Genomic DNA, 12,169 nt, shown 5'->3' on the forward strand with positions numbered 1-12,169 from the left:
ATCTTTCAGGATTTGAAATAGCTCAACTGGAATTCCATCACCTCCACTAGCTTTGTTTGTAGTGATGCTTCCTAAGGCCCACTTGACTTCCCATTCCAGGATGTCTGGCTCTAGGTGAGTGATCACACCATCGTGATTATCTGGGTCACGAAGATCTTTTTTGTGCAGTTCTTCTGTGTATTCTTACCACCTCTTCTTAATATCTTCTGCTTCTGTTAGGTCCATACCATTTCTGTCCTTTATTTGAGCCCATCTTTGCATGAAATGTTCCCTTGGTATCTCTAATTTTCTTGAAGAGATCTCTAGTCTTTCCCATTCTATTGTTTTCATCTATTTCTTTGCCTTGATCACTGAGGAAGGCTTTCTTATCTCTCCTTGCTATACTTTGGAACTCTGCATTCAATGGGTATATCTTTCCTTTCCTTGTCTCCATTGCTTTTCGCTTCTCCTCATTTCTCAGCTATTTGTAAGGCCTCCTCAGGCAGCCATTTTGCTTTTTTTCCATTTCTTTTTCTTGGGAATGGTCTTGATCCCTGTCTCCTGTAAAATGTCACAAACCTCTGTCCATAGTTCATCAGGTACTCTGTCTATCAGATCTAATCCTTTAAATCTACTTATCACTTCTACTGTATAATCATAAGGGATTTGATTTAGGTCATACCTGAATGGTCTAGTGGTTTTCCTTACTTTCTTCAATTTAAGTCTGAATTTGACAATAAGGAGTTCATGATCTGAGCCACAGTCAGCTCCTGGTCTTGTTTTTGCTGACTGTATATTGCTGCTTTTCATCAAATGCCACAACTTTATTTTCTCCTCAAAGGCTTCACATTTGCAATTTCTTCTTCCTAAAACAATCTTACCCCTGGCTTTCTTATGCTTTATATGTTTCTCAAATATTTCTCAGATATCCTTTCAGATACTTCATGCAGGTCCTTGTTCAATCATTACATCCTTAAAGTTTTCGTGAAGGCAGAGACATTTTCTGATTTGACCACCACTCAAGTGCCTACCCAGATGCCTGGAATATAACAGAAACTTAATAAATATTTTTGAATGATTCCATAAAATAATATATGTGGATACCTACATATCTTTCTTATTATCATAAATATATAGTATGCTATGGCTGTTTAGGTGCTCAGTCGTGTCTGACTCTTTGTAACTCCATGGACTGCAGCACACCAGGCTTCCTTGTCCTTCACCATTTCCCAGAGCCTGCTCAAACTCATGTCCATTGAGTAGGTGATGCTATCCAATCATTTCATCCTCTGTCATCCCCTTCTCCTGCCTTCAATTTGTCCCAGCATCAGGGTCTTGATAATCATATATATCAATGTTACATAGAATCAATAATTCCAGTTTTGTTTAAAAATAAATACAGCATGATTAACTGTTTTTTCTAGGCCTTATTGTCTGGAAATTTCTTTTTAAAATTTTCTTTAAGTCTCTGCTTTCCTCTTTAATGTTCTTATCTGCTCATATTTTTTTTCCTTAGGATTCATATTTATATATGTGTCTTCCACTGTAACTAGTTTGCAGGTCTACTTCTGTATGGGTCAATGTTCACTTTATGGAAATTTATACTACCACAGCCAAACTTCCCATGTACTAAAATTACAATAAACTTTTCTCAAGTGGATACAAGCTATTATTTGGTATTCCTTTTAATGCTACACTGATGGCAAAATACTATCTTTACAGAGCAGAGAAGAGTCAAACTCAGCTTGCCCTTATACTAATTATCCCTACAGGCTATAGTACTTTTACTCACACACTGAGTTACCTTAAATGTTAATGTGGCATTTAAAATATCCTCCAGAGACTGTCTCTACTTTCTAATGTTACTGTACTTTCGTGTTTTCTCCTATTCTATTTTTTCTTTGCAATCTTACTTTGATGTTCTGAAATACTTCTGATGTCTACACTCTATATTGTTTTTACCTTTTTTCTTTAATATTTGGCTTCTGTTTCTGTCTTTGGGGATTGATTTTATAGTAACCACAATTAAAATGGAGTGTTCAATTACATTATCTTTGGTTTTTGGTAATTTTAAGAGGCTTATCTCTTCAAGCTTGATTACATAAAGACAAATATTCAAACACAGAAAATGTATAAAATTTCTATAGAAACATATCCAAAGTTCCTCATCAGAGACATGAATGATAACACAGGAAATGATGGAGTTACTAATTTTGCTATGTCCCAAAGTGGTTATATAACTTGTACTATTCTAGGTGCATAGGAAGGAAGTTAATTAATTACATATGATGAGTGGTGAGGGCATTTGCTTCCATTTAATTTTCTCACACAGAATCTTGGCTAGAAAAGATTGCATTTTTTTGTTTTTATTAATATAACTTTTTAGCTCACAGGGTTAAAAACAAATTCAGAAAAGCAAGAAAACCAAGTCTTGTCCCTGTCTGCATATATCATTCATAATATTCTGGTCAATGTGCTCAACACAAAAGGACACGTCTTCATCTATTTTTATACACACAATTGGGTTGGAAAATTCTTTCTACTGATTTATTTTTTCAAAAATATAGCAGCCTTTAATATCAGCATCTTGCCTATATTAGTCTAAGTAAATCTTACCCTCAAAGACTTGTCATATATGCCCTTAACTTTATTTAAATAAAATCATAGCACATCATCATACAAAATTAAAGACAAAAAAGAAAGAAATGCATTAATATATGGGTAAAAGATGAAATATTCAAACATTCTAATCAAAGGCTCTGATGCTGGGAAAGACTGAAAGCAAAAAGTGAAGGGGGCAGCAGTGGATGAGATGGTTAAATAGCATCACTGACTCAATGGACAAGAATTTGAGCAAACTTTGGGAGACAGTGAAGGACAGAGGAGCCTGGCATGCTGCAGTCCATGGAGTCTCAAAGAGTTGGACACAACTTAGAGACAGGACAACAACATGTCCTGTGCTGCCCAACAGAAATATTAAGTAAGACACAAATGCAAGCCAGTACATAAGTTTACATTTTCAAATAATCACGTTAGCTAAAGTGAAAGAGTTCAAATCAGTTATGTATCTCTTTATCTAAATTGAAGTATAGTTGACTTACATTATATTAGTTCATGTTTCTTATTTATTAAAATTACCAAGATGTCATGTCAATATGTAATTAATATGAAAATTACTAAAGTAATTTGCATTATACTTTCATTCTATGTCTTTAAAACTGGTGTTTACTGTATATGAACAGCATAATTCAAACTAGACACATTTCGAGTGGCCAAAATGTTGCTAGTAACTACTGTTTTGGACACCACAATTCTACAGCAAGAAGTGATTAGAAAAGTGTATTTGTTGTTCCCTTTGCAAATCACATCATACTAAACTATATCATAAAATATGTGGTTATATGTAATTATACTGTGGGACTTCCCAGGTGGTTCGGTATGCTTCAGTCACTCAGTCGTGTCCGACTCTTTGCGACCCCATGAACCACAGCATGCCAGGCCTCCCTGTCCATCACCAACTCCCAGAGTCCACCCAAACCCATGTCCATTGAGTCGGTGATACCATCTAACCATCTCATCCTCTGTCGTCCCCTTCTCCTGCCCTCAATCTTTCCCAGCATCAGGGTCTTTTCCAATGAGTCAGCTCTTCCCATAAGGTGGCCAAAGTATTGGAGTTTCAGCTTCAACATCAGTCCTTCCAACGAACACCCAAGACTAATCTCCTTTAGGATGGACTGATTGGATCTTCTTGCAGTCTAAGGGACTCTCACGAGTCTTCTCCAACACCACAGTTCAAAAGCATCAATTCTTTGGTGCTCAGCTTTCTTTATAGTCCAACTCTCACATCCATACATGACCACTGGAAAAACCATAGCCTTGACTAGATGGACCTTTGTTGGCAAAGTAATGTCTCTGCTTTTTAATATGCTGTCTAGGTTGGTCATAACTTTCCTTCCAAGGAGTAAGCATCTTTTAATTTCGTTGCTGCAATCACCATCTGCAGTGATTTTGGAGCCCCCGAAAATAAAGTCAGCCACTGTTTCCACTGTTTGACCATCTATTTGCCATGAAGTGATGGGACCAGATGCCATGATCTTAGTTTTCTGAATGCTGAGATTTAAGCCAAATTTTTCACTCTCCTCTTTCACTTTCATCAAGAGGCTTTTTAGTTCTTCTTCACTTTCTGCCATAAGGGTGGTGTCATCTGCATATCTGAGGTTATTGATATTGCTCCCGGCAATCTTGATTCCAGCTTGTGCTTCCTCCAGCCCAACATTTCCCATGATGTTAAATAAGTTAAATAAGCAGGGTGACAATAAACAGCCTTGACGTACTCCTTTTCCTATTTGGCACCAGTCTGTTGTTCCATGTCCAGTTCTAACTGTTGCTTCCTGACCTGCATACAGGTTTCTCAAGAGGCAGGTCAGGTGGTGGTATGCCCATCTCTTTCAGAATTTTCCACAGTTTTTTGTGATCCACACAGTCAAAGGCTTTGGCATAGTCAATAAAGCAGAAATAGATGTTTTTCTGGAACTCTCTTGCTTTTTCAATGACCCAGCGGATGTTGGCAATTTGATCTCTTGTTCCTCTGCCTTTTCTAAAACTGGCTTGAACATCTGGAAGTTCACGGAACATCTGGAAGTCCCAGGTGATTAGGGGCAAAAAAAAAAAAAACAAACCCACCAATGCAAGAAACATAAGAGACACAGATTAGATCCTCAGGTCAGGAAGATCTTCTGGAGGAGGGCATGGCAACCTACTCCAATATTCTTGCCTGGAGAATCCCATGGACAGAGAATCCTGGTGGGCTATAGTCAGTAGGGTCGCAAAGAGTCAGACACAGCTGAAGAGACTTAGCATGCAGACATGTGATTATATTATGAGGCATATTAAACAATAGTATACATATGAGTGTTTTTAGGTATGTGTATATATAAATGTATATGTACATGTGTGTATGCATGTGTATATACATAACAAGTTTATAAATGCAAATTGATTTGCACCAACTAGTCAATCTAAAAACATGCAGCTGTTAATTTTTTTTTTTAAAAGAAAACATGCAACATGATTAATACTGAAAGAAAAAAGTGGCTGCTGGAATTAAGTGTATTGGTCTTCATCAAGATGTCTACATTTCTTTAGATATTTACAAGAGTTAGGTTAACCATATGCAATTTTTTCTTTTTCTGATGAGATTAAGCAAGTGGTTCTCAATTCACCTTTGTCCCAACTCAAGACATTTGGTAGTCTGGAATCATCTTCAATGGTCAAATTTGAAGGATGCTTACGAGTGTCCACTTCAGTAGAGATCAAGGACATTGCTAAGTATCCTGTAATGCCTTGGATAGGACCCTATTAACAGGAGATATTAAAAACAATAATTGTTCTCATGCACAGTCATATATGACTCTTTGCAACCCTATGGACTGGAGCCCAGCAGGCTCCTCTGTCCATGGGATTATCCTGGCAGGAACAGTGCAGCAGGTTGCCATTTACTTCTCCAGGGGATCTTCCCAACCTAGGGGTCAAACCTATGTCTCTAGCACTGGCAGGCTGTGGTGTGCTGAGTTCAGCTTTGCAACCCTGTGGACTGTAGCCTGCCAGGCTCCACTGTCTATGGAAATTTCCAGGCAAAAATGCAGGAGTAGTCTGCTCCAGGGAATCCTCTGGACCCAGGGATTGATCAACTGTGTCTCACATCTCCTGCATTGACAGGTGAATTCTTTGCCACATGGGAAGCCCTCAAGTTGAAAACATACTAAGTCAAAAATGCATTTATACACCTACCATACTGAACATCATAGCTTAGCCTAGCTTGTCTTAAACATGCTCAGAAAGCTTACATCAGCCTACAGTAGAGGAAACTCATCTACCACTATCTAAAATAAGCCTATTTTAGAATAAAGTGCTAAATATCTCATGTAATTTTTTGAATACTGAAAGTGGAAAACAGGATGGTTGTATGGGTATGGAATGGTTGTTAAATATATCACTGGTTTACTCTCCTGATCACATGGCTGACAGGGAGCTGAGGCTTGCTTACAAAACCCAGCATCAGAAGAAAGTAAGGTACTGCATGTCACTAGCCTAGAAATACTTAAAATTTAAGGCACATATATGGTTTCTACTGGATGCTTATCACTTTTGCACCATCATAAGGTAGAATAATCTTAAGTCAAACCATCCTTAAGTTGGGGACCATCTGTACTAGGAAAACATTGACAATGACTTAAAACGTGGCCTTGTGCATCATCAAAATCACTAAATGCAGAGGAAATAATGAGAAGCAAATACTAAACATTTAATTAAATGCAAAATATTCTTTAAAAAGTGAAATATTTTTTAAGGTGTGTTGTCAACATGAATCATTTCACTAGTGGTTCAAGTAATTCTCATTGGAAAAATATTAAACCCAAAAGAGTATTCAACAAATTGAAACAAAATTATGTAAATTAAGTGAACAGGAATTTTGGTAAGAAAAATTTGTCTAGAAAAAATTTACAGCAGTGTAGTTTTATGAAACATTTAATGGCAACAAACAAGGATAAAACTGATAAGTTGTTGGGTATATTAAAATAATCCATCATTTTAATCTACCAATTTAAAAATTTTCTTCATACTTGCAATCATTGAGGAAATTTTTGGTTTCTAAATTTAACTCTCTGGAGTTAAATTTGATAAAGCACTCTCTCTTAACAAAGGACATTTTGAAATAATATCTAATACAAAATTACACTTTTACTGAGGCAGTATGTGAGAATTTAATCGATGAAGAATGAGAACTAGCAATATTCACAGTTCAAAATTTTCTTGTTGAGTAAAAATTAGTGAAAAACTGGTATGTTTTAGATATGGAAAAAAATGACACAAAACTGGGGAAAAGAAAGTTATCTACACTGATGATTCAATTGGCAAAGCCAGTGTTTTCATCAACTGGATTTTCGTTTTTTTTTTTCCTTTAATTGGATTTTCTTAATTTAATGTCCTTATGTTGCAAATGGATCAAAGATCCTAAATTTTAGTATGAATTTATTTCTCCCAGGAAAGTCAGTAAAACACATGTAATCTAATACAGCACCCGCATTTTATGAAACAGCTTTTTTTTTTTAAGGACAAAGCTAGAAAGATAAAACATTAAATCAGTTATTGCAAACATCACAACTTTTCATTTCACTGCCTATATTATTTCTCAATTCCTTTTCTTTAAAGCATTTTAATTGAGCCCATATCTAATTATTATCCTGGCATTTTTTTGAGAATAGGAACTTGTTAATTCAGCTAGGGCTACAATCCATGAAGTTGCAAGTTCCCAAAGAGTTGGATGTGACTGAGCACACAAGCACAACAATCAAGAAATATACCAGCTTTACAAGTTACTTACTTTCCTCCAAGTTCATTTCAAGCAGTACTAGATGAATAGCATAAAATACCTTTAGAAACAGGAATATGTCAATCCAATATTCAATATCATGTCACGGTCATTTTCCAACATCTACTTTCACTGGTTAGGTTACTTTCTTCTAAATTTAGAAGAATTTAAGTTCAAATATAAGACTGATTTTATGCTACAAGACAATTATTTGTCTCAACATGGCATCCTTGTAAAGCCTTAAAATGTTCATGAAAAGTGAAAGTATTAGTCGCTGTCATGTCTGACTCTTTCTGACCCCATGACCCCACCAGGCTCTTCTGTCTATGAAAGTCTCTAAGCAAGGATACTAGAGTGGGTAGCCATTTCCTCTTCCAGGGGAATCTTCCTGACCCAGGGATCAAACCCGGGTTTCCTGCATTGTAAGCAGATTCTTTACCACCTGAGCCACCAGGGAAGCTATAATGCTCATAAACAAAGTTGAATTCTGCTTCACAGTGAATTTTGTAAAATGCATTTTTTGTAAAGTGCAACTTTTCTCCCTCATTAATTTTTTTCCTGAATTAATATTTTAGGTTCGATTATTTGATTTTTGAAGCTATATCAATAGTGTATTAGCAGTAACACTAGTTAAATCATAAAGATTTCCTAAGGCAATGAGGCAAAATGTAAAAGAATTAAAAGATTCATTTATAATAACTCTTGAGTTTCTGCTCAGTTAAAGACTAGCTAATTCTATCACTGCAAAGTTATGTAAATAAATATTCAGGGGCTTCCATCTAAAGTTGTCAGTTGATTCCACAGATTTGAAGTGGGCTTGAGAATATGCACTTAAAAACAAAACAAACTCAACCCTATTTATTGACTAGGCTGACATCAGCTTCCTAAAAACTCAGCATGGTTTTGCCTTTTTTGCATAGTGAGTGGGATTAGGAAATGAGAATTTTGAACCTTATTTTCTGTGCTAATGTTCAATGAGACTTCCATTTTCTTCCCTCTTTTCTGCTTCAACAAAGCTCTCTCCTATTTTTTTTTCTCCTTTTTTGACACAAAAGTGAGATTTTTCTTTTTCTGGTGGTGGTTCAGTCACCAAGTTGTGGTGTCCAACTTTTGCAACCCCATGGATGGTAACCCATCATGCACCTCTGTCCATGGGATTTTCCAGGCAAGAATACTGGAGTAGGTTATTATTTCTTTCTCCAGAGGATCTTTCCAACCCAATGATGCAACCCAGATCTCTTGCATTGCAGGCAGATTCTTTACTGACTGAGCCACCAGGGAAGCCCTTTCTTTTTCTGGCCAAAAATAAATCTGCACTATCTATATTCTTGATTCTGTTCCACTTCGTCATCACCTGGAAAGTTATTCCATTAATCAATCCTCTCTCACTTATATTTAAAATTTTCATGTCTTCATGTTTTTATATTTATATTTCCAGCCATTTATTTGTTCATTCATTGTGTTTTTTTTTTTATCACTTACTACGTGCTGAGCTTGCTCCTTGGAAGAAAAGCCATTACCAACCTAGATAGCATACTAAAAAGCAGAGACATTACTTTGCTGATGAAGGTCCACATAATCAAAGCTATGATTTTTTCAGTAGTCATGTATGGATGTAAGTGTTGGACTATAAAGAAAGCTGAGTGCCAAAGAACTGATGTTTTTGAAATGTGGTGTTGGAGAAGACTCTTGAGAGTCCCTTGGACTGCAAGAAGATCAAACCAGTCAATCTTAAAGGAAATCAGTCCTGAATATTCATTGGAAGGATTGATGCTGAAGCTGAAACTCCAATACTTTGACCACCTGATGTGACGAACTGAAACATTGGAAAAGATCCTGATGCTGGAAAAGACTGAAGTCAGGAGGAGAAGGGGATGACAGAGGATGAGATGATTGGATGGCATCATTGACTCGAAGGACGTGAGTTTGAGCAAGCTCCAGGAGCTAGTGACGGACAGGGAGGCCTGGTATGTTGCAGTCCATGGGGTCGCAAAGAGTTGGACAAGACTGAGCAACTGTACTGAACCGAACTGATGTGCTGAGCACAGCGTCAAGCACTAGAGATAAAATGATGAACAGGATGGATATAGTCAGTCTCCGTTCACACCAATTTTACATTCTAGCCTTGGGAGAAGTCTACAGACAAGTAAATAAGTGGCTTCAAAGCATGGTATTTGGAATGGCAGCACTGACATCATTGAGGAGGATATCAGAAATACAGAATCTCTGGCCCTACCACAGGTTTCCTGAATCAGAATCTCATTGGGTCCCCGAGTGATGTATATGCACATAGAATCTTGAGAAGTACTATAACAGAGGAAATAAAGGGTCTCAATAAAAGTTTATAAACATTCATAGGTCTCTGCTACTTAAATATACTTTTTAAAAGACATTTGTTTCTCTCAAACCAGAGAGAAACATTTGTTTCTCAATTCAGATTTTTCTTCCATTTGCCAAGTTTACATTTCTATCAGCTATACTTTTTATCATTTCTTGAAATACACTTGACTTTTGGATTTTAAATTTTTTTCCAGTTTCTCTCTAAATCTGGACTATACCTGTCAAGTTCCCTCTTGAATAATGGTTTAGCAGTAGTAATAATGATGTCAGTTAACTCTGGTTGAGGACATGCTATATACCAAGCCCTTTTATTAAAACTCCACATTTATCAGTTCATTTAACACTCAAAACACTGAGGAAGGTACTATTATCCTCATTTTACAGATGAGGAACTGAGGCACAGAGAAGTTTACTAATAACCACCCAACTACAGATTCTTTCCTTGATCTTTTAGTGGCACATGAGTCTTTCCTCCTCTCTGTGCCTTGCCTAAGGAACTTGTTACGCCTACCTAATGGCTGTGTCCATGTGTCTCTCATACTTCTGTTATACATTCACCCCTTCCCTCTACATTAATTTCCTTCAAGACTTACATATTACATATCCAATGAATATAATTCCATGGCATTAACAACACTTTAAGTATTCAAGTATAATTGCAGGATTAAGTAATTAAATATTTGCCACTATGTGTTTCCAACGTCAAATACTACATGTTACAAATAGAAGAAAAACCATATGAGGCAGGATTTATCCTGCAATGTTGTTCAACAATGACTTAGACATTGCTTTAGAAATTGTTTTAGGTTATTTGCTATTCCTTAGAATAAAATTTCATATCAATATCAACCTGTTGCTTTCACTTATTTTTTTCTCAATTATTACCTTCTAAAATCACTTTTACTTTAGCTTTTTATGAAATTCAATGAAAAGAAATTATCCCACACATTGTGTGGTCTAGCTGGCTGGAAGAATGTGACTAAATAATGCCTTAAGGAGCTCAAAATCTAAGAGTAAATTCATGTAAGCAGGTAACTACACATACAGTGAGAAGGTAGAATTGAGTGGCTCAGGAGAGAAAGTGATAGTATCTACTGGTGGCTTTCTAGAAGAGGGATGGGGCAAATATGAAAGTCTATGAAGATGTTGACATGTAAGGCAGAAATGAAACCTGATGGTGGCTCCACATGCAAATAAATTCACCCAAAGAGGAAGAAAAAGTGCATGAAATCGTGCATGGATCAAATCATTTATCAGTCTGTGATTTCAAAAAACTCATGGAGTGACAGTATTGCTATATATGTAATTACTTGATAGTGTCACTATATATATATATATTTTTTTTTTATAGTGTTGCTATATGTGTATTTGGGCTTTCCCTGTAGCTCAGCCATAAAAAATCTGCCTGTAATGCAGAAGATGTGGGGTCAGGAAGATCCCCTGGAGAAAGAAATGGCAACCCACTCCAGTATTCTTGCCTGGGAAAACCCATGGACAGAGGAACTTAGCAGGCTACAGTCCATGGGGTCACACAAGAATTGGACATGACTTAGTGACTAAACAACAACAACAATATATGTACTTATTAGGGAGAAGTAGAAGACTGGGCTTCCCTGGTAGCTCAGCTGGTAAAGAATATTCCTGCAATGCAGGATACCTCTATTTCATTCCTGAGTCAGGAAGAGCCCCTGGAGAAGGGATAGGCCACCCACTCCAGTATTCTTGGGCTTCTGTGGTGGCTCAGATGGTAAACAATCTGCCTGCAATGTGGGAGACCTGGGTTCGAGCCCTGGGTTGGGAAAATCCCCTGGAAGAGGGCATGACAACCCACTCCAGTATTCTTGCCTTGAGAATCCCAGGGATAGAGGAGCCTGATGGGCTACAGTCTATGGGGTCACTAAGAGTCAGACGTGACTAGGCACAGCACATGGCACAGCAGTAGAAGAGTACTGAAGATACTCATGCAGGTGGAGACCAGGTCATGAGAACTCGAAGTTTAGGGCCTACATGGTTTAATTTTTATTGACATGATCATTTTCTTGGCCAATATTTAGGTATTTAATAAAAATTTTCATTTATATCAATTGATTTGTATAAATTACAGTTGAAACTCTAGTGACAACTTGTTACAATGAAGTTTAAATTAGAGGCATGAAGTTAAATAACTTACAGTGTTTTCATCAATATCCCATACCTTCCTAATATAGGAGAAAATTTTTGTTTCGTTTGAGTATGGATCAGTAGATGAAATTCCTAGAAACAATTCCAAACCATCACTGAAGATAATTCATTATCATTAAAGAACCCATAGCTCATGAAATATCCTGGCAAGAAAGTATGTTAGATAATCTTTTTCAATAGTTATAATTTTTCCAATTTGTTTTATACAATAATCAAAATGGTGAATGCAGGATTCCATATAGGGAACTCATGGAGGACTTAGAGCAGACAGTATTTCTGCAGTTTCATGACTTAATA

Source organism: Giraffa tippelskirchi, chromosome 1 (assembly GCF_054371585.1).
Source record: "Giraffa tippelskirchi isolate mGirTip1 chromosome 1, T2T-mGirTip1v1.2.pri, whole genome shotgun sequence".
In the NCBI taxonomy this organism is placed as follows: Eukaryota; Metazoa; Chordata; class Mammalia; order Artiodactyla; family Giraffidae; genus Giraffa; species Giraffa tippelskirchi.